The following is a 27,569-nucleotide window of genomic DNA, read 5'->3' on the forward strand; positions in this document are numbered from 1 at the left end:
GCCTACACAAAATAGCTTATAAATCCCTCGTTATGCTATATTATCCCCAAAAATTGGATTCAATCTTTTTATCAACTTGTTTTCTTTCAATTAGGACTGGTTTTGTATTCAATTTTCAAACAGTTTAATTGTAGGAGTCATTTATCCGAGCTTATGCACCTCAGTTTTTGAGTGAAAAAAGCATTATTTGTTAATAATTTTGGCAATATTGAGAAAAATATGAAAATAAAATTGCACTGTTGATCACACTAGTCTACTTTAATGTTTAACCAGGACATTTCTTTTGAAATGCTTTTATTTTGTACAAAATGACACAGAGTCACACTTGTGGTGTTCCCGGTCAAAAATGACGAGCCTACACAAAATAGCTTATAAATCACTTGTTATGCTATATTATCACCCAATATTGGATTCAATCTTTTTGTCAACTTGTTCTCTTTCAAGGACTGGTTTTATATTTATATTTGCATCTGATTAATCGTAGGCCTCATTTATTTGAGAGTAGGCATCAAATTTTTTTAGTAAAAAAAACATTATTTTTGAATAATTTTGGAAATTTTAAATAAAATCTGAAGAAAATTGGCACTGTTGATCACACTAGTCTACTTTAATTTTTCACCAGGAATTTTGTTTTGAAAAACTTTTATTTTGTACAATATGGCACAGAGTTACACTTGTGGTGTTCCACTGGGCCATTGAGGGCCATTGTGGGCCATTGTTTCAATGGGCCATTGAAAGTGAATGGGAGAGACCAATGCATCCAATGAATGGAACAACACAACATATGTATCACTCTAAAACTGAGTGTACCCCCTGCAAGCGCCACCTAGCTGCAAAAAAATAATCATAATATTTTTCAAAACTATTACCTTGATCAACTTAAAATAGGTGTCATTTGAAAGCTTAGAGTCTGAAATTTACAATGAATGTAGCCAATTTGATAAACTCCTAAGTAGTGCCGAGTTATTTGCTGATAATTAGAAGAAAAAAAAATCATAATTTATAAACTACTTTTTTGTTTTACATTCAGCAATATGTCAAATACATCATACAGCTCAGATAGTCCTGAGTCATATGTCATTTGAAAGGTCACAATGAGTAGAATACAACAAGCATAATTGTTTCAGGCTTTTTACTAAACTTGAGCGAGGTTTTTCTAAAAGAAGCCCTTCAAGAGACCCATGTGTAAACCATGTATGGATTCTGAATTTTAGACACATTTCCGCTCGTAACTTCATGAAACATGCTCCGATTGTGGAAAATGACACATCATTATTTACAGCAGATGCTTACAATTAAAATGATCATTTAACATAAACACAATTAACATAATCCATCACTCATAACTAAAGATATTCCTCATGGAGTTCTAACACAAAAAAATACCACAGACGCACAGACTCACGTAGCCAACCAAGGTAGCTTAGACTTGGCCTTTTTATTCGTATCTTCATGAAACATACATCGATCATGAAAAGTGGCACATCGGTATTTACAGCAGGAGCTCACGATTAAAAAGAGCCCAAACTCAATATATTCCATAAATCAAATCTAAAGATATTCCTCATGGCGTTCTAACACAGAAAATACCACAGACGCATCTAGCCAAGTATATACTCATGAAGCACTCACGTTTGGTTTTCGCTCATAACTTCACGAAGCATGCACAGATCGTAGAAAACTGTACATCATTATTTTCAGCGGACTATCATGATTAAAAACAGCCCAAACTCAGCATAATCCATCACTCAGATCTAAAGATATTCCTAATGGAGTTGTAACACACAAACCCCAACAGGCGCACACAGAGCCTTGAATATAGATGTAGCCTAGCACTTATGTCGCGTTTTAACTCATAACTCAATGAAGCATGCAGAAATTGTGGAAAATGGCACATCATTATTTACATGAGATTGTTAAGATTAAAAAGAGCCCAAACTCACCATAATCCATCACTCAGATCTAAAGATATTCCTCATGGACTTCTAACACATGTCTCTCCCATTCACTTTCAATGGCCAACTGAAACAATGGCCCTCAATGGCCCAGTGGAACACCACAAGAGTAACTCTGTGCCATTTTGTACAAAATAAAAGTTTTTCAAAACAAAATTCCTTGTGAAACATTAAAGTAGACTAGTGTGATCAACAGTGCCAATTTTCTTCAGATTTTATTTAATTTTTCCAAAATTATTCAAAAATGTTTTGTTTTTTACTCAAAAAATTAGATGCCTACTATCAAATAAATGAGGCCTATGAATAATCAGATGCAAATATAAATATAAAACCAGTCCTAATTGAAAGAGAACAAGTGGACAAAAAGATTGAATCCAAGATTGGGTGAAAATATGGTATAATGAGTGATTTATAAGCTTTTTTTTATAGGCCGGTCATTTTTGACCGGGAACACCACAAGTGTGACTATGTGCCATATTTTTTACAAAACAAAAGTTTCAAAACAAAATTCCTGGTGAAATATTAGAGTAGACTAGTGTGATCAACAGTAGCCATTTTTTTCATATTTCTTTTTTCATATTTCCAAATTTACTCATACATTATTTGTTTTTTACTCAAAAAATGAGATGCCTACTCTCAGATAAATGAGGCCCATGATTAATCAGATGCAAACAGAAATATAAAACCAGTCCTAATTGAAAGAGAACAAGTTGACAAAAAGATTGAATCCAAGATTGGGTGAAAATATGGTATAATGAGTGATTTATAAGCTATTTTTTATAGGCCGGTCATTTTTGACCGGGAACACCACAAGTGTGACTATGTGCCATATTTTTTACAAAACAAAAGTTTCAAAACAAAATTCCTGGTGAAACATTAGAGTAGACTAGTGTGATCAACAATACCAATTTTCTTCAGATTTTATTTAATATTTCCAAAATTAAAAAAAATTTTAAAAAAAATTACTCAAAAAATGAAATGCCTACTCTCAAATAAATGAGGCCTATGATTATTCAGATGCAAATCAAAATATAAAACCAGTCCTAATTGAAAGAGAACATGTTGACAAAAAGATTGAATCCAAGATTGGGTGAAAATATGGTATAATGAGTGATTTATAAGCTTTTTTTTATGGGCCTGTAATTTTTGACCGGGAACACCACAGGTGTTATAGGGTTTTGAACACCACATGAGGGTTAATTGTAACGAGACTTCAGCAAAGTCAGGAACCATTTGCAGCTTTATTGTAATTTTGGTCGTACAATCAGGGTCAATCACCAGCAAACACAACAGTAGAGACAAAGCAACTCATAATCCGAAAACAGGCATAAGGTCAGGCAGCAAACTTACATAAATCAGTCCACAATAGAAAACAGTCCAGGGCAGGCAGCAAAGAATCACGAAGAGAATAAACAGTCCAAGAGTAATCCACGGGAAGACAAAAACACAGGCAGAAACGCTCAGAGATGTTCACCAGTGCAAAACAAAACCTCTCATGAGGAACTTCTTCTTCTTCGACTTGTTGCTATGTTACGGCGGTCGACATCCAGTTTATAGGTGCATTACCGCCACCTTCTGCTCTGGGGTGTGAACCAGAAAATAGGTTTACAGACTAACTGTGCGTTCACACCGGACGCGAATAGCGCGTCAAATTCGCGCCTGCCGCATCTAGATATACGCTTGACCACTTTGTGTGCATTCGCGCATCAAGAGCGAAATTGACGCGCGTAAAATCAAAAGTTTGAAGCAAAATTTACGCGCGTCAGAGGGGCGAAAGTTTCAAAACCTGTTGGCGGCCATCTTTTTAGATGTTTATCGAGCATTAGCATTAATCGAGAGAGTCACCGCTCGTATATGCTCTGGAGAGCAGAAACAGCTGCGTAGGGGACATCGTCGCTGTACTCAGGTCCACTAAACCCTCCGGAGGGTTTCAGGAGTTTCACAATTTGCTCCAGGAGCTAGGTTTGGTGGACCTAACGGTGAGGACGCTGACGAGGACAGCGTAGGCCGTGTAAAGCCTCGGCCTCGAGTGGTCGCTGCCTGACGAGCCCGCGCTGTACAGTCCGGCGCGAGGTTCACCCTCGCCCGCACCTAATCTGTCATTTATTTTTGTTTTGATAATAAATGGAGCCAGCCTCCAAAAGTGAAACCTGTCCTGTGATTTTTTTAAAAAGTTTGTAAACACTAAATTGTGTTTGTTGTCTTTACATTAGATTAATAATGTTTAATATAATCTAGAATAGATATGGAATAAATAGCATTCAATACAAAATGAGTATCTCTATATTGAAATCGAGTTTTTATGTGAAAGATTTGCTTTGTTGTGCATTTTAGTCATATTACAAAATAATTTATTGAGGCCAAACATAAAATAACATTACAAACTGTCACTTCACCACGTGACAGCAGCATGCAAGCAGGCTCCTGATTGGTTAACGCGGCGCGAATTGACGCAGAAGTTCAGATTTTTCAACTCGGGCGGCAGACGCGAATTTGCGTCAAACGCGTGAATGCACAAATAGCACTAATAAAATAATTTGCGCGTAACGCGCTTAACGCGCCAGACGCTCAATTCGCGTCATTCGCGCAAACTTGACGCGCGAATGAGGCGAATTCGCGTCTACCGCGCCGCGCTAAACGCCTCATTCGCGCCGCAGGAATTTTTACGCGCGTAACGCGTCTTTGCATTGACTTAACATTGAAATCACTCGCGCCTGACGCGCTATTCGCGTCCGGTGTGAACGCACCATAAGTCTCACACACACACACACACACACACACACACACACACACACACACTACTCATCCCAGTCCTTCTGTACAATAATAACAATAATAATAATTTTCGGCGGGTCGGCAATCACAACGGCGTGATCAGCTCGCTTTTTTTCTTAAAGAGACTCAAAATACTCTGTTGATTGTTAAGTTTTTTTTTTTTTTTGAGTATACTCACAATAAAAACAAAGTGTTGTGCTTTTCACCAAATAAAGAAAAATAAACATGATGCGAGTTCTGCCTTCTCTCTGTCAGTGAAGTCCAATCTGAAACGCGTCCGAAAATGACCCGTAACGTGTGGTTAAAACACTCCGTTTTCAAAAGATTGTTGGAGTTTAAGGCCTTTTATATATCCATCAGGATATATAAGGGAATTATGATCATCACAGATCCCGAGCATCATGAGCAGTAACACCATCTCTACACAGGCAAGAGGCGCGAGACGTCAAAAGCAAATAGTGCCTCATTGTCTATTCAATGGCAAGCCGTTTTTTAACTTTTATTAATTTCCAGGATACTATATAGCTAAGACTATATTTATGCACGGGAGAGGACGCTGGCGCACTGTGGCTGCCGCTTCTCCTTCAGTACACTTGAGTGTACTGATGTATGTATAAGTGATCACAAGCTCCTCACGTTCAATTTGACTCCTCCTTCTTTGCAGACTGTGAAAGATCGTGTTATCTGCTTCAGGAAAATCCGTGATATTGATCTTGATCTTCTTAGTCATACTGTGGCTGACTTACCAGTTGCGGCCTCTACCGACCAGTATAATGCTGCTTTTACATCTATTCTGGATGAGTTTGCTCCTTTAAAAAAACGTGCTGTGTCTTTTAAAAGATCATCTCCTTGGTACACATCTGAGTTGCGCAAATTGAAGGCGTTAGGCAGGCAACTGGAGCGGAAATATAAAAAATCTGGTCTGACAGTTCATAGATTGATGTTTGATCAACATCAGATTGAGTATCACAATGCTCTCAAAGCTGCAAAAGGGGCATATTATTCTACTATTATTAGTAGCAACATTTCAAATCCCCGTGTTCTGTTTAGAACAGTCAATAATCTAACTAAACCACCCAGTGACTTTAACTGTTCCACCATTGAGCAGTGTAATGAATTTCTCAATTTTTTTTTTTTCAACTAAAATTGAGAATATTCATAATGTTATTTCCTGTGAGGATGCTCCTGAGCTTGCTGAGGTGCATCCTCCTAATCTCTCTAGTCCAGCTTTTTCAAGTTTTAATGCTGTTGACTTTGATTCAATCTCTAAACTTGTCTTTTCAATGAACTCTACTACTTGCATACTTGATCCACTACCTACAACTGTTTTAAAACATTGTCTTCCTGTCATTTTACCACACATCACTGTTATTGTTAATGCTTCACTCAATACAGGGATTGTCTCTTCTGCTTTAAAAATGGCTGCGATTACACCAGTTCTTAAAAAAGCTAGGAGTGACATCACCGATATGTCAAATTATCGACCGATCTCTAATTTACCTTTTCTGGCAAAAGTGCTCGAGCGTGTGGTTGCTGGCCAACTTCATATTCATCTCCGTACAAATAGTCTTTTAGAAAGATTTCAATCCGGGTTTAGATCTGGACACAGTACAGAGACTGCTCTTGTCAGGGTTCTGAATGATCTCCTCGTTATAGCTGACTCTGGGGCTTGTGGCATTTTGGTCATGCTAGACCTTACTGCTGCTTTCGATACCATATGTCACGGTATATTATTGGACAGACTGCAAAAGTGGACTGGTCTGTCTGGAACTGTTTTGAACTGGTTCAGATCTTACCTCTCAGATCGCTCCCAATTTGTCTACCTGGGTTCTAACAGGTCTCAAACTATTCCTTTGTGTCAGGGTGTCCCTCAGGGGTCAGTTTTGGGTCCTGTTTTATTCAGTATCTATATGCTGCCTCTCGGGCAGATCATTCAGAAGTATGGCCTAAGCTATCATTGTTACGCAGACGACACCCAGATTTATATCAGCTCTCAACCTGATTTTAATTCTTACTCTTCGAAACTGTCTGATTGTTTGCTGGAAATCAAAGGGTGGATGAAACTCAATTTTTTAAAACTAAACTGCTCCAAAACGGAAGTCTTATTAATTGGAACTTCAGTGAATGTTGGTAAATGTAAGGATTTTAGAATCTCAGTTGACAATATCCAGCTGTCCCCTTCTGACCAGGTTTCGTAATCTGGGTGTGATTTTTGATGCCCAGCTTACTTTTAATTCACATTTTAAAAATATAACGAAGGTGGCTTTTTTTCACCTGAGGAACATAGCACGTATCAGACCGTTTCTCTCTAGGCCTGATGCAGAGAGGCTTATCCATGCCTTTATCACATCGAGACTTGATTATTGTAATTCTCTTTTTGTGGGTCTACCAGCAAACTCTATTAAGAGGTTGCAATATATCCAAAACTCGGCCGCACGCGTCTTGACTCACACATCCTCACGCCATCACATTACACCAGTGCTCCAGCAATTGCATTGGCTTCCAGTTCAGTCACGTATTGATTTTAAAATTCTGATTTTAACTTATAAAGCTGTACATGGGTTGGCTCCGGATTACATCTGTGATTTGGTTACACCATCCATTCCTGCTCGTTCTCTCCGCTCTGCTGTCTCTCTCTGTCTGTTTCAGCCTCGTTTTAAATGAAAAACTATGGGGGGAAGAGCCTTTTCCTGTATTGCGCCAAAGTTAAGGAATACTTTACCTGCACCCATCAGAAATGCTTCTTCTGTGGATTGTTTTAAGAAACTTCTTAAGACTCATCTTTTTACTACTGCTTTTAATTTATAAATTATTATTATTTTTTTATTTATTTTTTATACACTTGTTCTGATGCAATGTTGATTGTTTGATTATTTTGCTTTGTATCCTGTAGCGCTTTGAGTTTGAGAAAGGCGCATTATAAAATAAATGTATTATTATTATTATTATTATTATACTAATTCTTGATATCAATAATTCAATTGTTACTAGTTAAAATGATAGTTATTGATTAGATTTCTACTATAACAATGGCAATTCTTGATATCAGAAATTACATTTCCACTAGTAAAAACTATAATTCTTGATGTCTGTAATTGTATTTTCACTAGTGAAATGTCACCATAGGCTGCCATTCAAATTGTTGATCCATTGTTGATATCAAGAATTGATTTCTTACTTGTTTAAATTCCAATTTCACATATCAGAAATACAATTCTTACTAGTAAAAACCTTTATTTTTGATATAAAGAATTCAATTTTCCCTACTGACAATGTTAATTTCTAATATCATGAATGTGATTGTTACTAGTAAGAAAGCCATTTTAGATATCTGAAATGATATTGATATCAGAATTACATTTTCAGATATCAAAAATAAAAAAATTTACTAGTAGCAATTCAATTGTTGAAATCAAGAATAGACATTTCAACTAGTAAGAAATCAATTCTTGATATCAACAATGGATTTTGAATGGCAGCCTGTGGTGACATTTCACTAGTGAAAATACAATTACAGACATCAACAAGTAAATTGTTAATATAAAAAATGTAATTCTTGATATAAAAAATTATTATTATTATTATTATTATTGCTGTTGCCATTATTATAATTATTATTATTGTTATTATTGTGCAGAAGGACTGGGATGAGTAGTGTGTGTGTGTGAGAGATTTAGTCTGTAAACCTATTTTCTGATTCACACTCCGGAGCAGAAGGTGGCGGTAATGCATCAATAAGCTGGATGTCAACCGCCGTAAAATAGCAACAAGTCAAAGAAGAAGAAGTTGAAGCCCGGAGAATGGGATTAAATGATTTCAATGTTGCCCCTAGGTCTAGCAGGACTAGGTCAGCAATTCCTCCTTGGCTTTTCCCAATGCCTTTGATTGATATCCAATTGCTTAAAGAAAAGCATAACGATACAAATGGATTTGAAAATGTAGGTATACAGCAATACATAGATCAAACTTATTATAGTGCAGCTCAAATATACACTGATGGTTCAAAAGACCCAGAATTTGGGAAAACAGCAGTAGTGGTATATACTCCACTTTTTAACATTAGAATGTCAAAAAGAGCTTCAGATATTAAATATTAATATTTCGGTATTCACTGCAGAAATAATAGCAATATGTCTAGCACTTCAGTGGATAGAAGAAATACAATCAACAAGGGCAGTGATTTGTACAGATTCTGTGGAACATCATCAGCAAGGCAAGACATGATAAACGAAGTAATGCAGAGTCTTTACAGAACAAGACAGTATGGACTTCTGGTAAATCTTGTATGGGTTCCATCGCATATGGGTGTGAAAGGAAATGAGGAGGCTGACAATCTGGCTAAACAGGCATTAATCATTCACAAATTGACATTGAAGTGGCATTAAAGGAGAACTCCAGTCAATTTTAACATTGAGCTCATTTTTTTATAAATTTGGAGTGCTGTCAATACAGAGAACAACAACAAAAATCGGTGTTGCCTACACCGAGTTATCCTCTTTTTAAAATTTGCACCCTGTTGACTTCAATGGGGCAAGTTTTAAACCTGCTTTTAGCCTCTTAACATCCTTGATGTGTCATTACAAGTGCACAGAAAATGTGAGTGATTCCTTCAGAGTGAACACGAGTGAGTCTGACTGCAGTAGATGTGAAAGATATGAATAAAAATTATGTTATTTCAGCCAGCGCAAATACCTGTGTTTACATCCTGTTTTCGGTCGAAGGCCATAGTAATCGATTGTCGAGTTCACATGCATAGGTTTAGTCATAGATATCATATAAAGGCTAGATGGCTCGTCCGCGCTGCTGGCCAATGGAGCTCGACATCCGCACACGGCGGCCATCTTACGACAGGGTGCTCGCTCACTCATAACATGGTGCATGTACTTTTAAATAACCATAACTTGCTCAATTTTCTACCGATTTTCAAACGGTTTGGTTTGTTATAAACGTCAGAGATATAGCTATTATACTGCATACATATGAATAATTATGTTCAAAATGTTTAAGCATTCAGAATTATAGCCACGTTAATAACGTTTGTAAGAAACCAAACCGTTTGTAAATCCGTCCAGATTTCAGCGAGATAAGAGGATTTGTGTGCGTGCTGCTCACTCACCTTAATTCACAGAGCCCTGTCCTAAGATGGCCGCCGGTGATGCCGGAAGTGACTCCGCCTTGAGCCATCTAGCCTTTATATGATATCTATGGGTTTAGTTACCAATGATCACGCGCGTGAACTCGGCAATCGACTACTTTGGACTTCGACCGAAAACAGGATGTAAATACAGGTATGTGCGCTGGCTGAAATAACATAATTTTTATTCATATCTTTCACATCTACTGCAGTCAGATTCACCGTGTTCACTCTGAAGGAATCACTCACATGACCTGTGCACTTGTAATGACACATCAAGGATGTTAAGAGGCTAAAAGCAGGTTTAGTACTTGCCCCATTGAAGTCAACAGGGTGCAAATTTTAAAAAGAGGATAACACGATGTAGGCAACACCGATTTTTGTCGTTGTTCTCTGTATTGACAGCACTCCAAATGTACAAAAAAATTAGCTCAATGTTAAAATTGACTGGAGTTCTCCTTTAAGTAAAACAGAAATTAAAGTGATAATAGCGAAACAAATACAGGAAATTTGGCAGAAGGAATGGAATGAAGGAATAAAAGGTAGACATTTTTACTGCATTCATGAAAAAGTTGGTTCAGAGAGAAGAAGATTCGGAAACAGTAAAGAGGACGTTTTAGTCACAAGAATGCGTATTGGACATTGTTTGTTAAATCAATGCTTACAAAGAATTGGTAAACATGAGAATGGAAATTGTGATAAATATGGGTTAGCTGAAACTGTAGAACATGTGCTTATAATGCGAAGCTTATGAAAGAGAGCGGTCCCAGCTAAGTCACGCTTTAAGAAATATAGAAATCAATGAGCTGACACTTCAGGTTCTTCTAGGAGAAGGTACCAAACAATCAAGAATTTATCATGAGTTATTTTTAAAGGAAACAGGATTATTTAATAGGATGTAAAACTCCCTTCTGTGTAAACTCTTATATATGAGATTTTTTTTTTTTTTTTTTTTTTTTTTTTTTACATTTTTTTTTTTTTTTTTTTAATCTTTTTCTTTGAAAGAGTAGATTTAGCTTAAACTTCCTTTCCAATAGACCAATTTTCAGTTGGTAAACATGGTGACGTTTTTGTGTGGGCGGAGCTTAGGTGGTGGCAGAACGAGCCCTCTGGCCGTTTCACTAACGTTGGTTTGCAAGTTTTGTTAGCTTGTTTTTTTAATAATGACTGGAGAAAATCCGATTTTATCTTAATGTGCAAGGTTATTCACTGTCCAGGACCGCGATTGTTATTTGCAAAAGTTAATTTTAACAGACATCCCAGATTGGCTGACCATACACGCAGTCAATGAATGGACGATCTGACAGGATTAACATTAACGTTAGTCTCCGGTTGAGTGGACTGACTTCTACACCTACCCGATAGAGAAACTGAGCGTAAACAGAAACTGAGGGCATATAAATCTTTAGATGCCTATAACTGTAATGGCCACGTACAAGACTTGTGTGGTAGCCTATCCGATCCGCAGTTCTGCCTGGCCAGCGCCACGGCCACCAGACACAAAGACGACAATGTGACATTACGGTGCAATTTTAACGAATGTGATTAAATAAAAATTCCAGATACAGCATATTCATTTTTTAACTATGTATTTGATTACCCTTTTTTTACCAGGTTCTTCAAAAAGTATAGTCACAATCAATCAAAACTATGTATAAAATCATAGATGATTCACAAATAATCACAATCATTTAGAAAACATTATGCAATAAAATTTCAAATTGGAGCCTGTACTCCATTGATTCTTGTACCCAACAACACAACAAGATGACATTTAATAACAATAATAATAATTTAAGCTCCTTATAATGAGCCGAATATGTGCTTGTTTGTATTGGCCGCCCTTCCTTTTGCCACCAGCTAACGCCGTGACGTAACTGTGACGTCGGCTTGAAATTGGTCTATATGCGCTCCACACTCCATTTCAGTAGGTGGCGGGAATGCACCTTTTAAGTTGGTTACTTGGTTTGCCAACCGCCATAAAATCCTAGAAGAAGAAGAAGTTCCTCATGAGAGGTTTTGTTTTGCCCTGGTGAACATCTCTGAGCGTTTCTGCCTGTGTTTTTGTCTTCCCGTGGATTACTCTCGGACTGTTTTATTCTCTTCGTGATTCTTTGCTGCCTGCCCTGGACTGTTCTCTACGGAAGCCCTGAACCGCAAGGTGAGAAAAAAAATAAAGAAAACTTATCTCGTTATTTCGACTTAATAAGTCGTTATTTCGACATAATATCTCGTTATTTCGACATAATATCTCGTTATTTCGACTTAATAAGCCGTTATTTCGACATAATAAGTCGTTATTTCGACATAATAAGTCGTTATTTCGACATAAATATCTCGTTATTACGACATAATAAGTCGTTATTTCGACATAATATCTCGTTATTTCGACATAATATCTCGTTATTACGACATAATAAGTCGTTATTTCGACATAATATCTCGTTATTTCGACATAATATCTCGTTATTACGACATAATAAGTCGTTATTTCGACATAATATCTCATTATTTCGACATGGTTAATTTAATATTCGGTTTAAAATTTCGACCACACACTGCATTCTTACAATAGCCGTTCTTACAATATCACTATGTGTAATTGCCAAATAAGTTATTTGCCATTAATATGCAACGTTTTAGAAAAGTATAAATTAGTAGAATATCCAGTGTTATGAAAACAGTAGGTCAACATAACTACAATGCATTCTATAATTCCCGGTCTTATTCTGCCCTCTAGTGGCATATCGAAATGAATACAAATCTTAACATATTTACTAACAGACCAAACACAGTAAATAATCATAGTAATAAAGTATATGCACAACAAAATCTGATGAGCTCAGAATATACGCGTTTAATTCCACGTTAAGCAAATTGCCGAATACACTCAAATGAGATCGACTCAGACGTCAATAAATGGACGCGCAAATTAATACAAAATAAAACAAAAATGTCTTTTATACACAAAAATGTCTCTATTTGTACAAATCGCTGCACATTCGTTGAATTCTGAATTTTGCACATTTGAAAGCAATTTGTTTATGGGTAGCCTAAAATATCTGCAACATTTATCAAGTTCAAGGATAATTGTGCGTGCATTTCTTAATCAATATGATACTAAAATCATAATAAAGTATACTACAAAAAAATCAGATAAGTCCAGACTATGAACGCAAAGAAACTCTGTTTTACTTGACTTGGCTTGCACTGCCTTAGCCTAGCACTACTGCGACCTTTATTATTAGTATTATTATTAATAATACTAATATTAATTTAACTATTATTGTTGTTGTTGCACTGCATTCGTTGAATTCTGAATTTTGCACACATAATTGAAAGCAATTTGTTTGTGGATAGTAGCCTAAAACATATCTGCAACATTTATCAAGTTCACGGATAATTGTGCGTGCATTTATTAATCAATATGATACTAAAATCATAATAAAGTAGGCTATAGGCTACTACAAAAATCAGATAAGTCCAGAATATGAACGCAAAGCGTTTAATTTGACGTTAAGCATTTTCCTCCCATAGAAACTCATTATAAGAACGCTAAATGTAGCTTAATGCATATTAGAATGTCCCCTTATTATGTCGAAATAACGAGATATTTATGTCGAAATAACGAGATATTATGTCGAAATAACGAGATATTATGTCGAAATAACGACTTATTATGTCGTAATAACGAGATATTATGTCGAAATAACGAGATATTATGTCGAAATAACGACTTATTATGTCGTAATAACGAGATATTATGTTGAAATAACGAGATATTATGTCGAAATAACGACTTATTATGTCGTAATAACGAGATATTTATGTCGAAATAACGACTTATTATGTCGAAATAACGACTTATTATGTCGAAATAACGACTTATTAAGTCGAAATAACGAGATATTATGTCGAAATAACGAGATATTATGTCGAAATAACGAGATATTATGTCGAAATAACGACTTATTAAGTCGAAATAACGAGATAAGTTTTCTTTATTTTTTTTCTCACCTTGCGGTTCAGGGCTTCCGTAGTTTTCTATTGTGGACTGATTTATGTAAGTTTGCTGCCTGACCTTATGCCTGTTTTCACATTACGAGTTGCTTTGTCTCTACTGTTGTGTTTGCTGCTGATAAAGCTGCAAATGGATCCTCACTTTGCTGAAGCCTCGTTACAATTAAGTGAAGTATTTAGTTTATATTATGGAAGTGACACAAAACCGGAATAAGGTTATGTATGCGTTTTTCTGTCAACAGTTTGATGTGTTTTTGGACTTTTATTAACGTGCGTTAGAAAAAAAGAAATCTCCACATATAATTTGTGGATTGAGTCTGTGGAAATGTCGTTTAAATGGGTTTAACTTTCATTTTGATGTTAATGTATGTTTATAGCCATATGTGTGACCTGTGTATTAGATGAATTGCAGTTACTGTTAGGGAGGACGGTAATTAAAGGGATAGTTCACTTTGAAATTAAATTTTGGTATGTTTTAGCTTACCTCAAGGGCATCCAAGATGTAGGTGTATTTTTTTCCGCAGTAGTTTCAATTTTGATATTTTTAGGTCAAACCGTTCTTGTCTCTCAGTCATTTGATGACTTAGGTAAAGTTGGTTTTATATTTGCACATTCGCACTTTTTGCTTAAAAACTGTCTCAATAACAAGCGCAATAAAGCACATTTTTGAAAAATAAAAGCATGATCTTTAGGACAAAGATGGTGAACTACAACACTCTCCACAATCGATCAAAATGGGCAAATATTGTTTTAATGGCATACAAAGTTGCGACTGTTCACTGAACATTCAATGTGTGTGGTAAACAAGATAGGGACCGTCTAAAAAGTTATATATTTTTTTTCATTGTGTGCAAACAGACAACTACATTTTTGCAAAGTACAGATGTACCAGCAAATATCTCTCACATTATGTGTTCTAATGCTATTGATTGTACTTTAGCAACAATAAAAAGTGCATTATAATGATTGTAGGGCTGCACGATAAGGGCCAAAATGATAATCACAATTATTTTGATCAATATTGAGATCACGATTAATTATCACGATTATTTGTTGATTTTAACCAAAACAATTTTTTATTGTCACACAAGCTAATTACATTTACTGCCTTCACATCCATATTGTGCAACATTCCTGCTAATGTACAGATATGTGCATCAAAATAAAATAGGTCCTCTTATTCACCAAAATTCAGTGAATCTCCTTAAAGAATAAATAAAAATAAATTAAAACAATAAAGAAAATGTAGCAAAACTTCAACAGGGCACTATTTTACATTTTACAATGTGTAAATATATTTTAGGAAGCAAAATATAAACTAAAAATAAAATATACAATCAATAAGAAACAAATATTCCATAACAGAATGTAACCAAATAAGAACATTTCAAGGCAGAAGAACTATGCCGAAAAGAGTACTGTAGTTTACAGGTTTTTGGAAAGAAACACTAGCCTGTCAACATTTTCTGGCTTGAGGGATGAGCGAAGGCAGGTCACCACATTCCCCCCTGTGCTGAACACTCTCTCAGAGGGAGAACTTGTAGCCGGGATGCACAAGTATTTCTTTGCCAGTTTTGAGAGACGTGGGAAGAGTCTCTGATGTTCCCTCCACCAGTCTAGTGGGTCCTCCTCACTGTCCAGGTTACCTGATTGTAGGTACGACTGTAGCTCAGAAGATATAGCTTGTTGTTCTTGGAGAGGACTGAGTCTTTGTGTGGCTGCCGCTGCTCCCTCAGCAGTCTTGAAGAAACTCCCCAAGGTCTTTTTCTTTTTTGTAGTGGGTGCATCCTCAGCAGTCTCATCATGGGGATCAGTTGTTGGGCCCATCTCCTTGAAGAGTAAATAAGATATGATTAATAAATAGCCCTAATAATCTAAACATATTCAACACTCATTTCCAGAGAGTACATTAAGCCACTGGATTTCATATCATTTTAATCCACTTAAAAGCATTAATTTATCATATATTTTGCAATTATATACATTTACTTACAGCCATGGCTGCAGGTGCAGTCCTCGCCATTTCAGAAGTCAGTCTGGCATGAATTGGTGCAACATTGTCCTCACTGACGTAGCTGAGCTTGAACCGTGGATCTAGCGCAGAAGCCATATCAAGCAGTTCTTGTGTCAGAGGGTCATTGTATTTTTCATCCAGATAGCTCAGGATTTTTGTCTTGATGGTGCAGGTTAGGTCTGTCTCATCATCGTTCACTTTCAAGATGGAGGATCTGAAAAGGTGGAGGACTGGCTTCACAAAGGAAACGCTGACATACTTCTCACTGGAAAGCGCATCAGTAAATTCCAATAGAGGGCTGAGGGATTTGTTTATGGCCTCAAGGACATCTGTGTCCTGCCAGGTAGGGATGAGGTGTCTGGCTTTTCTGTCATCGGACAAGACCTGAGAAATCGCCCTCTGCTGCTCCAGGACTCGTGCAATCATTGCTTGCCTTGATCCCCACCTTGTGGGACACTCAGTCTTCAGTGTATGCTCTGGAAGCTTCAGTTCTCTTTGTGCCTCCGTGAGCTGCTTTTTACGTCGCCAGCTGTAAGAGAAACTGCTTACCAGCTTTTTGCAGAGACCCACTGCTCGATCAATCCGAGGATCTCTCATTGCATTCTCTAAAAAAGAACATGAACATGTCAAATCATATGTAAAATTAAACCACAGATTTGATAAACAACCCGAATCATATTGTTCAAGATTAAAGTTAGTTAAATCTTATGTCAGACAACATGAGTAAAACTGTTTGGTTTTGGTTTCTTAACACTAGCAGAAATAACAGTTGTTATATTAAGCTACTATTGTTATTATCAGTAACATATTCACACACATTAGCAAAATAAGTACTGATCAACTCCAATTAATAATCACAAATAGCATATTATTTCAATTAATTATATATATTTTTAATTAATATACAATTATTGTAATATTTTTCTTTAATATATATTTTTTTTACTTAATATACAATTCTTTAAATATTTTTTTTAAATAACTTTTACTCACCTATTGCTAGATGGAGTCTGTGGCCAAAGCACTGAAGCCTAGTCCAATTATTTAGAGAAGCTGCCTTCACCACATTAGCTCCGTTGTCTGTTGTAATGCAGACAAGCCGATCCTCCTGCAAGCTCCAAGAGGCCATCGCCTCCCTCAGGCCCTGGGCAATTGACTCTCCCGTGTGATCTTGCGGGAAAAAAGATGTTTGCAAGCATCGACTCTGCATTGCAAAATCCTCATCGATGTAATGAATTGTCAAACTCATGTATGGATCCATTGTCCTGCTTGACCACAGATCCGTTGTAGTTGCAAAGTACTTTATATTGGCAAGATCACGCTCTATTTCCCCTCTGCGTTTTCTGTACATCGCAGGTAGTGCCACCTTTGAAAAATAATTACGCGAGGGGATCACGTATCGTTTATCCAGAGTGTTGACCAAGAATTTGAAGCCTTCGTTTGTCACCGTGTTTATTGAGCACATGTCTTTAGCCAAATGAAATGCGACTGCATTTGTTATTTCACTGTGTCTTTGAGAGGTGGATGGGTATGGTGATGCGCTAAAGAGGCTCGCTTCGATGGATGTCTGAGATGTTGTGGGATGATTAGTCTTTGCAACGCATTTCTTGGCCCTCATACATTCATCGTATTGAACTTTATGGTGTTTTTTTAAGTGGTTAAAGAGGTTCGTTGTGTTGCTTTGTGGTGCCAAAACAACTTTATGGCTGTTATGATTCGGTTGAAACATGGAGGAAGCAGGATCCAAATGCAGCTCACTTTATTAAACAAACTCCAGACTTACAAACTCAAATACAGGAACGGGGAACAGGACTCAGGAACAGAACAACCAACATCCACTTAACAACATCAAGAACTCAAAGACTGAACTAGACACAGGGCTTAAATACATACTGGACTAATGACGAGACAAGGGACACCTGTGAACATTTAAACAATCAACCAATGACAAAATGACAACAGACAGGGGAACACAAGGCAAGATCACATGACTAGAACAGGGGATCACATGACAGACAAGAACCAGGAACAATAAACAAAACCCAAACCGTGACAATGGCACTCTTTGCATATGACCTGTTCTTGTTTTGTGTCACTTGCCTGAAACCCAAAATGTTTCCACACAATGGATGACGATCCGATTCTCGGGACAAGCCCCTCGGCCGCTCCCTCTGCTACGTTAGACATTTTTTCTTTGTTAAGATAGATTATAGCCTGCTATCTGTTGTGGTATTTTCCTCACGCTACTCTGTCTTCTGTCTGTGACTGTCTACATCTGGAAACTGATTGAGCTGCTGCGCGGTGCAGGGAACAACTCTGATTGGTGCATGGACGCACGTGATCAGACAGCGGCTTTACAGCGCGCTAGACTGGCTTTGAAAAAAAAACAAAAAAAAACTTTAATACAAAGCGTGAATGAATGACGCATTTTAAATATCGCTCGATCACGCGAATTTGATCGTGGGAAGCCAAAATCGTGATCGTGATTAAAATTCGATTAATTGTGCAGCCCTAAATGATTGTATTTAGGAAACCTGCCTCACTGTACATTATGTACATAAATATTTTTAGAATAAAATTACATTAATTCACCAAAGGGATTTTTTACTATCCGAAGGTTGTAGCATGTTCCTAGTGACCACACTGACTTACTACAGGTGAAATTTTGACAAAAACTCCCTTACTATACAATTATCAAATATGTTTATGTAATGAGCATATTATTACATATGTTTATTACATATGTTTATGAAATAAACTGTAAATCACCTATAGTGTTTTTTTATATATATCGCAAAGGTTGTAGTACTTTCCTAATGACCACACTGACTTTCTACAGGTGAAATTTTGACAATACCTCCTTTACTGTACGTACAATAATCAAATATATTTATAAAAAATTACTCTAATTCACCTAAAGTATTTTTTCATGTTCCAAAGGCTGTAGTGCTTTCCTAGTGACCAAACTGACTTACTACAGGTGAAATTTTGACAATACCTAATAATACTGTTTTACATAATAATATAATACTGTAATTTTTTTTGTTTGTTTAAGGTTGTAGTACATTAATAGGGGCTACATTATTATTAACAGTAGTAACTGAACCTGTACGTGAGAGCACCACAAGTTTATCCTCCATCATCGCACTCTCCGGGCCGGGCGCTCAAGCAACTGTAGCTTTCATCACTAAAACGGAAGGCTCGCGAGGCGCATAATTAGCGCGCAGAGCGTTTGCTGGAAACCAATTGAAAATAGATGCCTCTCACTGCAAAAACACGTCAGGTGTGATCGGACCCATTTAACTTCACTTTTGCTATTTAACAAGAGCGAATCATGAGACAAGTGTGCGTGTGGAGTTTGTCAACGCGCCTTTGGAGAGAAGTGAAAGTGACAGTTCGGCTAGTATCGATACTTCGGGAAATTAGTATTGGTACCGTTCAGATATTTCAGTATCGATATTTATCGAAATATCGATATTTTTGACAACACTACAGTGGAACATCATTAAAGAATATCTGCTGAAACTTCTGCTTCATTGTCCTGGTTTCAATATGGATTACCACTGTATATCTGTATTTTGGGACTTACAGTTAAAGACCCAAGGACCAGATAGGATTTATTAAGACCAGGCGTTAGTGCAGTCAATTTAAGACAAGAGTCAGAATTATAATAAATTAAAGGAAATTTTACTGAAGATAGTTTGCAGTTTCATCAGGCAGAAGTCAGCTTCAAGAATCACAAGGAGTGATTACTCCAGTGATCAAAAGTAGGCCGCTTCCCCTTACATTTACAAAAATCACAGCAATTATACCCTTCACCAAGGGCTAAGCTTTGTCATTGCTTTAGGTTGAATGATTCTGATTGGCTAATAAATAATCACACATTTTCTACACATAGATAGACTGAAGCATATCTCCATCAATTATGCGGCTGACATTCGGACCCTGAATTTAGGCATGTCGTGACCTTCCACACTTGTAGTGATTGTAATGAATAGTAATTGGACCAATTTTTGAGTCTGTAGGACCAACTCTATAGCGCTTCAAACCAGTTCAAAAATTCCACATTAAAAGGGTTATAGCTTTTGAACCCTTTGATGTAGATGTGAATGTAAATAGATGTAAAATGAAACTTAGTACACCTGATTCCACTCATTATGGTGATCACAATCAATATCTTACATTAAGACTCCGCCCATTACAGTAGTGGCCATTTTGAAAAGTACAGTGTTCAATTTTTTTGTGCTACTCCTCATTCAAATTTTGTTCAATTTTTACGAAAATTGGCTCAGATGATCTTTGGACCGAGCCACACAGAAGTGACTGAACAGATTTTTGATTTTTGCTACCGTTCCCGATATATTTTTCTCCAAATTTGACCTGTATTTGTTGCCTTATGGTAGTTAGCTTAGCATGCTAATTGGTTAGCATGAACCATGAACCATTCCAGTTGTGGGTTTGAATGCTGTGTGACACATTCCCAGATCGCAAGAGGTATTGTGGCCTTAAGTGGTGGAAAAGTTTCTTCTGTTCCAGACATGGTGCCTATATGTGAACAAACTCGATAAATACAACATTCAGCAAATTTATACAAAAATTATTCATTTTGAATTGCTTCTCACTTGAACTATTGGACCTTCTTCATCTTCAAAAACACAACTTCCCAGTGGCGCAATGATATGAGTGACAGGTATCTGACCCAGAGATAATGGGTTCGAGCCCCACGTGGCATGATTTTAAAAAATTGTGTGTAATGTTGTGTCATGTCGATTCCTTTATTATTCAACGTTGTACTAATCTTTCTTCCTCTTGGATTAATGTATGTCTTGTTCATTCTATGTTCATTCTCATCTGAACTTCTGTTCATTTTGAGTTCATTTTCACCTATACTTCTAAACCAGCTCTTTTTTCTTCAAATTCTGTTGTTTTTACTATTCCTGCTCTTGCTGCTGCTTCAGAGGCTTTGCCCCGTATCGCTGCTTGCAGCTATATTTCCACTTGTTCCTTAACCTGTAACCAAGAATACTAACACACACAGACACAGTTTCTTCAAGATTGGATTTGGTGAGGAGGAGAGTCTTCTCAAAACATTAAGATAACATGTTCTTTCTCTCAAGGAGAGGATACTTTAAATCTAACTGTAAAGTAAAGACTTTAACTAAGAAATGGTCTCTCAACTATAGGTTTCAATGACTCCTGAGACCATTGCTATCAGGGTAGCCTAGAAAAGCAGATGGCTGTAGTGACACCTATTTCATCTTTGGAAGCCGGGCTAAATGAGCAAGCACTGTTACTGCATTCCTGGCATGGGCCAGACCCTTACGTTACACCTCAGATATTAAATACAGACATTTAAAGGATAGGCCTACATGAAATAACATTTTCGATAATCACACTGGTAATTTATATAACTAAGTAAAATCTCATAAGCCTAGAGAAGTCATTCAACTCATTTGATATATAGAAGGAAAACTATTGATTAATACCTTGATTATAATCACTCATTAGATATACATTGAAGCAGCAGTGTGTTCCAGAATCCACTTCTTCAGGACTTCATAACAAAAACTTAACTTGAATCATTACAATAAGGGTGTTGCTTATTTATAACGTTGAAAATATGATTAACCTAAAATATCTGCATTTTTTTAATCAATGAAAGAATTGTGTTGTACAAGGAACAGCAGTTCTAATACATGCTTTTACCTAATACATTTATCAAAATTAATTGAGTAGAGTGATCACTAGGAACATACTATAACCTCTGGAACATGAAAAAAGGAGAAATTACAGTATTTTTTTAATAATAATATGTTTGCACTATACTTACAGTAAGGGAGGTATTGTCAAAATTTCACCTGTAGTAAGTCAGTGTGGTCACTAGGAAAGCACTACACCCTTTGGAACATGAAAAAATACTTTAGGTGAATTACTGTAACTTTTACATAAAACATATTTGCGTACTGTACAGTACAGTACTGTATGTACAGTAGCCTACACAAAAGTACACTAAAGCAGTCTAGGTGAATACGCAGCAAATATCTAACCTGAAACTATTTTTACCCTGGTTGGCAACTGTTTTTTTTTTTTTTTACTTGACTATGTTCATGGTGCTGTCCACGTATGTGGTACTGAGGTCCTACATGATCAAGTCTGCAACTTGGGTAAAGTTGGTTTTATATTTGCATATTCGCAGAGTTACGCGTTCAATATCTCGTGAGCTGAATATTGTTACTACACAAATAACATTGTTTTAATATTTAAATCTTCCTCAAAACGAGCTTTCCTTCGAGTTTGCACTTTGCAGATGGTCCCTTCTTAGCAGCCTGCGCATAGAGATCAATGTATTTTGTCAAGTGCGAAGGAAAGATCGTTTTGAGGAAAATTATGTTGTAGCTTCTGGTGTTTTATCTGTAGTTATATGTGATAGGTGTTTTCTGTAGCAACAACGTTTAGTTCACGAGTTATTGAACGCGGAAGTCCGCGAATGTGCGAATATCGAATATAAAACCAACTTTACCTAAGTCATTTGATGCAGGTCTATGGTCACTGTCTCAAAGAGCATGCACAGAGTCCAAATTAAAACAATTCCCCATCGTCCAAATTAAACAATTCCCCATCGTAAGTACACATTGATGGCCTAAGACACGAAACGAGCGGTTTGTGTGAGAAAACGAACAGTATTTCTATCGTTTTGACCTCTTATACACAGCCACGTCCAAGTGATCTGATCTGAGGGCGCAGTATAGATTTATATACACTAGATGTCGCCTTAAAGACATTCGTTCCAATGAACTGCCGTAGACAAGGCGACACCTAGTGTATATAGCTATGCACCAGTCTGCGTACACGTCACACACCAGGATGCGCGCGCGTCCTCAGATTACTTGGACATGGCTGTGTATAAGAGGTCAAAACTATATAAATACTGTTCGTTTTCTCACACAAACCGCTCGTTTCGTGTCTTAGGCCATCAATGTGTACTTACGATGGGGAATTGTTTAATTTGGACGATGGGGAATTGTTTAATTTGGACTCTGAGCATGCTCTTTGAGACAGTGACCATAGACCTGCATCAAATGACTGAGAGACAAGAACGGTTTGACCTAAAAATATCAAAATTGAAACTACAGCGGAAAAAAAAGACACCTACATCTTGGATGCCCTTGAGGTAAGCTAAAACATACCAAAATTTTATTTCAAAGTGAACTATCCCTTTAACATGTCTTTTCTCATGCATCCTTCAGCTGAAAAGCAGTGAATCTGAAGACGTGTGTGTGTGTGTTGATTGTCTGTCCTCTGTCAATAAACTGCAGATGTGGTGCATTTGTGTTGCTGGGTGAAATCTGCTATATATTTACAAGACATTTTTTGACAACATTCACTGGTGTGTAATTTTGATTTACGAAAGTTCAAAGACAAAACATTTAGCCTATTATCTGAATAACCAGATTCTCTTGTTTAATTCTTTAGTTACCTTTTACACAACATAATTTTCAACGTTAAAAATAATGATGGCTGATTTAATGATTTTTTTAAATTAGTTAAAATGCTTAATAGGCTATATGATTAGATACCAATCATAAGAGCTGTGTTAGCAAATAATCTAGGAATATAAATGCACTTATATCATAATCTTGTACAGCAGTTGTCGTTCACATTTTGACTATTAAAGGGTAAGTTCGGTATTTTACACTTAAAGCCCTGTTTTCAGATCGTTTCTGATGAAATAGAACGGTTAAGATTGAAATTTGGACACATGCTGCTGGCCCGAGAATTTTCGCTTTCTGTGGTAGCACCCCCCCACCTCCACAATGGTTGCATAGGTGCACTGGAACAATCCTTCCTAAAACGCATTAAACTTTCGTTTACAAAGACGTGAAACTCACCGAGTGCGCAGGGGTGTTCACTGATATGCTCACACAAAAATCGCTGCAAAAGATGCTTTCCAACAGGTTTTATCGTAGTTTTTGTAACTCCATTGACTTGTATTGGATGTGCTGTGAGGTACGGTATTACTCCGCCGCCGGGGGGGGGGGGGGGGGGGGGTTAGGGGGGGTGTGCTACCACAGAAATCGAAAATTCTCGGGCCAGCAGCATGTGTCCAAATTTCAATCTTAACCGTTCTATTTCATCAGAAACGATCTGAAAACAGGGCTTTAAGTGTAAAATACCGAACTTGTCCTTTAACAAGAGGATTACAAAACTAACCTTTGGTACATCAAAAATATAATATTTGATAAGCAGATCTCACTTGTTTTCTGTTATTAAATCAGGATTCACTTGAAAATTCACATTTATCCTCCTTGAACTCATTCTAACAACTTAATGTTTTAATATGTTTCAGACCAGATGGAGGTGAAAGAGCAAAGACAAGAACTGAAGTTAAAGGTGATGATGATGTAGTTTGTTTCAGCCTGTTGACACCAATAAAATGAGCTTAATGTGCCAATTTACAGAAGATCTCAGACATCACCATAATGAATGAGCTGAAAACAGGGAACTTTTGGAGACAAAGAGGTTTTTCAGCAGCAGTTTAACATGATGGCTCTGTACTTTTTAAATGCAGATTGGATAAAAACACAGTGATCACAGTTCACACCTGCAGTGAAGCCCCTCCCACAACAATTCACCAATAAATACTGGGAATATTCCCATCATCCTACAAGAGAAGGACAAACTCCAGGAGTAGCAGCTGAAATCTGTGTGACTGTTAAAGATGGAGTTTATTAAAGAGGAGATTGAAGACATGAGTGATCCAGAACCATCCAGAATAAAACATGAAGATACTGAGGAACAAATAGGTTGGTGTCCATTCTTGCTTCTTCATTGTCGACTGCTTTGGTAGATGTGAATTAATAAGCAGTATATGGATGATAAATGATGGAGAAATGCATCTGAATGATCATAACCTTGTATATGGCAGTTGTCAAACATATTTTTACTATATTAACAAGTGAATCACAGAACAAAAAGTGAAAGATCTGATCTCTGTTGCTTTCTGCTATTAAAGGTCCCATTCCATGGATTATTTTTATTATTTTATCATGTTTCCAGGGGTGCCCTTATAATGTTAGTATGTTTTTTAGATCAAAAATTGTTATAATTTAGAAGTAAAAGGCATATTTCCTAGCCTGATTTCATTCCCTGGTTTGAACACTCTGTTTGAAGGGGCGTGTCTGCTGTGAGACTTCAGCGTAAACTCCCACTGCTGTGATTGGCTGAAATGCTTGCATATGACATATCTGGCATTATATGTGGAACTATCTGGAAAACTTTTACTATTACAGCTATTATACGTTTTTACTATTACAGCTATCGGGATTAACGAATCGTGAGAAGTTTTTTAAGTATTTAGATCTATTTCAATCACATAAAAGGTTGCAGTGATGAGCATTGAGCAGATGACAGTCTGTTGATCGCGTGAAAGATCTTATCATTGCAACGCAGTTTCTGCACTCTCACTAATGCTTTCACCAATGCAAACATGAGGCATATAAATACAGTCAGAGCTTCGTTGTGCAGTGTAACAGCGTCATTGATTTCATAACGAGTTTTGGCAAGAGTCCAGATAAACTCGCGCTGTGTCACCGACAGCAGCTTGGGCGATTGGAAAGGGATTGTTCTGTGATCGCTTTCTGTATATTAATCACAGTTTAAGTAAGATTATTTTCATCCTACTAAGAGAAACGATGTGAAGTTGATCGCTACTTCCATATTAAATCACTACTTACCGCTTGCTGGAATATAGTTGAAATTGTCCCCTTCGTCAGTATGAAACGCTGAGAGAAGCCTGCTTGATATTATCCCAGGTTAGAAAAACAGTCCGTGGTGAAATGGACAGAGCAAACTAACAACTTCGAATTAAACTTTTGCGGTATCCGATTATAGATAAACATCAACCGTCTGTTGACATTTCGCCATCAATACGCCTGTGTTCCTGTGGGCGGAGGTTAGTCTAAACACGGTTCTGGTGATGTCACTAAAGCAGGATGTAGAGGGGTGTAGTCCAATCCAGCCGTTTGTTGTAGTCAACTTCTGTTAAATAAAATATCTCGCTTGGCATTGAACTTTGAGCGTTATAATTTTACAGATATTATTTATACTCTAACAACAACATTACACACTAACTAAAGATTGAAACATGGGATCGCATGCAACGGGACCTTTAAATAAGGTTTCACTTGAACTGATTCTAACTGTATTTCTGTGTATTTTAGACCAGGTGAGAGTGAAAGAGCAAAGACAAGAACTGGATGAAGTGGAGGAGGAACATCGTAACTTTACAATTCAGAGAACAAAAGCCAAAAAGACGCACACCTGCACTCAGTGTGGAAAGAGTTTCTCACAGAAAGGAAACCTTAACGTACACATGAGAATTCACACTGGAGAGAAACCGTACACATGCACTCAGTGTGGAAAGAGTTTTTCTCAAGCATCAAATCTCAGTGTTCATCTGCTCCGTCACTCTGGAGAAAAACCATTTAACTGTGATCAGTGTGGTAAAGATTTTATTTCATCATCAAATCTAAAATATCACCTGAAAGTTCATTCAGATGAGAGGCCTTATGTGTGTTCTCTCTGTGGAAAGAGTTTTTCAAGGCTGTACAGTTTTAAACTGCACCAGAAAACACATAATGAAGTGAGAGATCATATGTGCTTTGACTGTGGGAAGAGCTTTACTACAGCTGGTGATCTGAAACGGCACCAAAGAATTCATACTGGAGAAAAACCTTACAAGTGCTCATATTGTCACAAGAGTTTCACTCTGTCTGGAAACCTGAAATCACACGAGCGAGTTCATACTGGAGAGAAGCCGTACGACTGTACTCAGTGTGAGAAGAGTTTCACCCGATCAAATGATCTAGGGACTCATATTAGAAAGCATTGTTCTGTGTCACAGTGAGCAAATGTTTTGTTAGATTCACATAAAGTAAATGTGTAGTTAGTTAACTAATAAACTAGTGTTTCTGTGAAATGCCACAAGATTTGTGTTTTATATGTTAGAGAACAAGAAAGAAAATTATTTTGATTGAATGCTTACTCAAAGAAATACCAAAATTAAAAGAGACTGGAAACAAATGTATAAAAACAACAACAATCAGTTATTTGTTAATATATGAAACAATTCCCTGAATTTGATCAGTTTTTTTTTTTTTACTTTTGTTTTAATTACATAAAGCCTGTTATTACATAAACAGATGTATATACAATAATGAACATCTGTACAATAACAACAAATAAAATTACCATTTCACTGACAATGTGTGATTTTGTGAGTAAAAGGTTTCTACAGATCCAATAATTAATATAAACTGAGATTCAGATAAAGCAAACGTATAAATGAAATAAACTTTCGATCTGTGACGTTAGTTTTGTGGAAGTTGTTTTTGAGTTGTAACTTTCTGACTTGTCATTTAGCTGTCAGTGTAAGGCAGTTCTTTGTCTCTAGTAAAGCAATAAAAACGTCCTGTGGCCTGTTGCACAAAGCCGGCTTCAGTTTCTAACAGGTAAAGTTCGAGATTAGTTTGAGCAAAGTGGATTGTTTTTAGTTGTGTTCATCATCATGGTAACTTACGCTACACGGCTAAGCTGCTCCGGAGCAGGTTTTATTCTGGGTTAGAGATCGCAGACCAAAACTGGACCAATCAGTGCAGTGACATGTATCTGA

At 36.9% G+C, this 27,569-nt stretch overlaps 1 long non-coding RNA gene across 2 annotated transcripts; it reads left to right on the forward strand.

Annotated features, from left to right (window-relative positions):
- The first annotated feature begins 13,903 nt into the window (after nucleotides 1-13,903).
- LOC307167665 lies at nucleotides 13,904-26,767 on the forward strand. Of its 2 annotated transcripts, XR_013822840.1 has the most exons (4): nucleotides 13,904-13,927; nucleotides 24,246-24,289; nucleotides 24,468-24,702; nucleotides 26,119-26,767. It is a non-coding gene; the product is annotated as an uncharacterized lncRNA (long non-coding RNA). The 2 variants fall into 2 exon arrangements; XR_013822841.1 differs by lacking the exon at nucleotides 24,246-24,289.
- Nucleotides 26,768-27,569: the final 802 nt, after the last annotated feature.

This window comes from Squalius cephalus (genome assembly GCF_949319135.1).
Source record: "Squalius cephalus genome assembly, chromosome: 11".
In the NCBI taxonomy this organism is placed as follows: Eukaryota; Metazoa; Chordata; class Actinopteri; order Cypriniformes; family Leuciscidae; genus Squalius; species Squalius cephalus.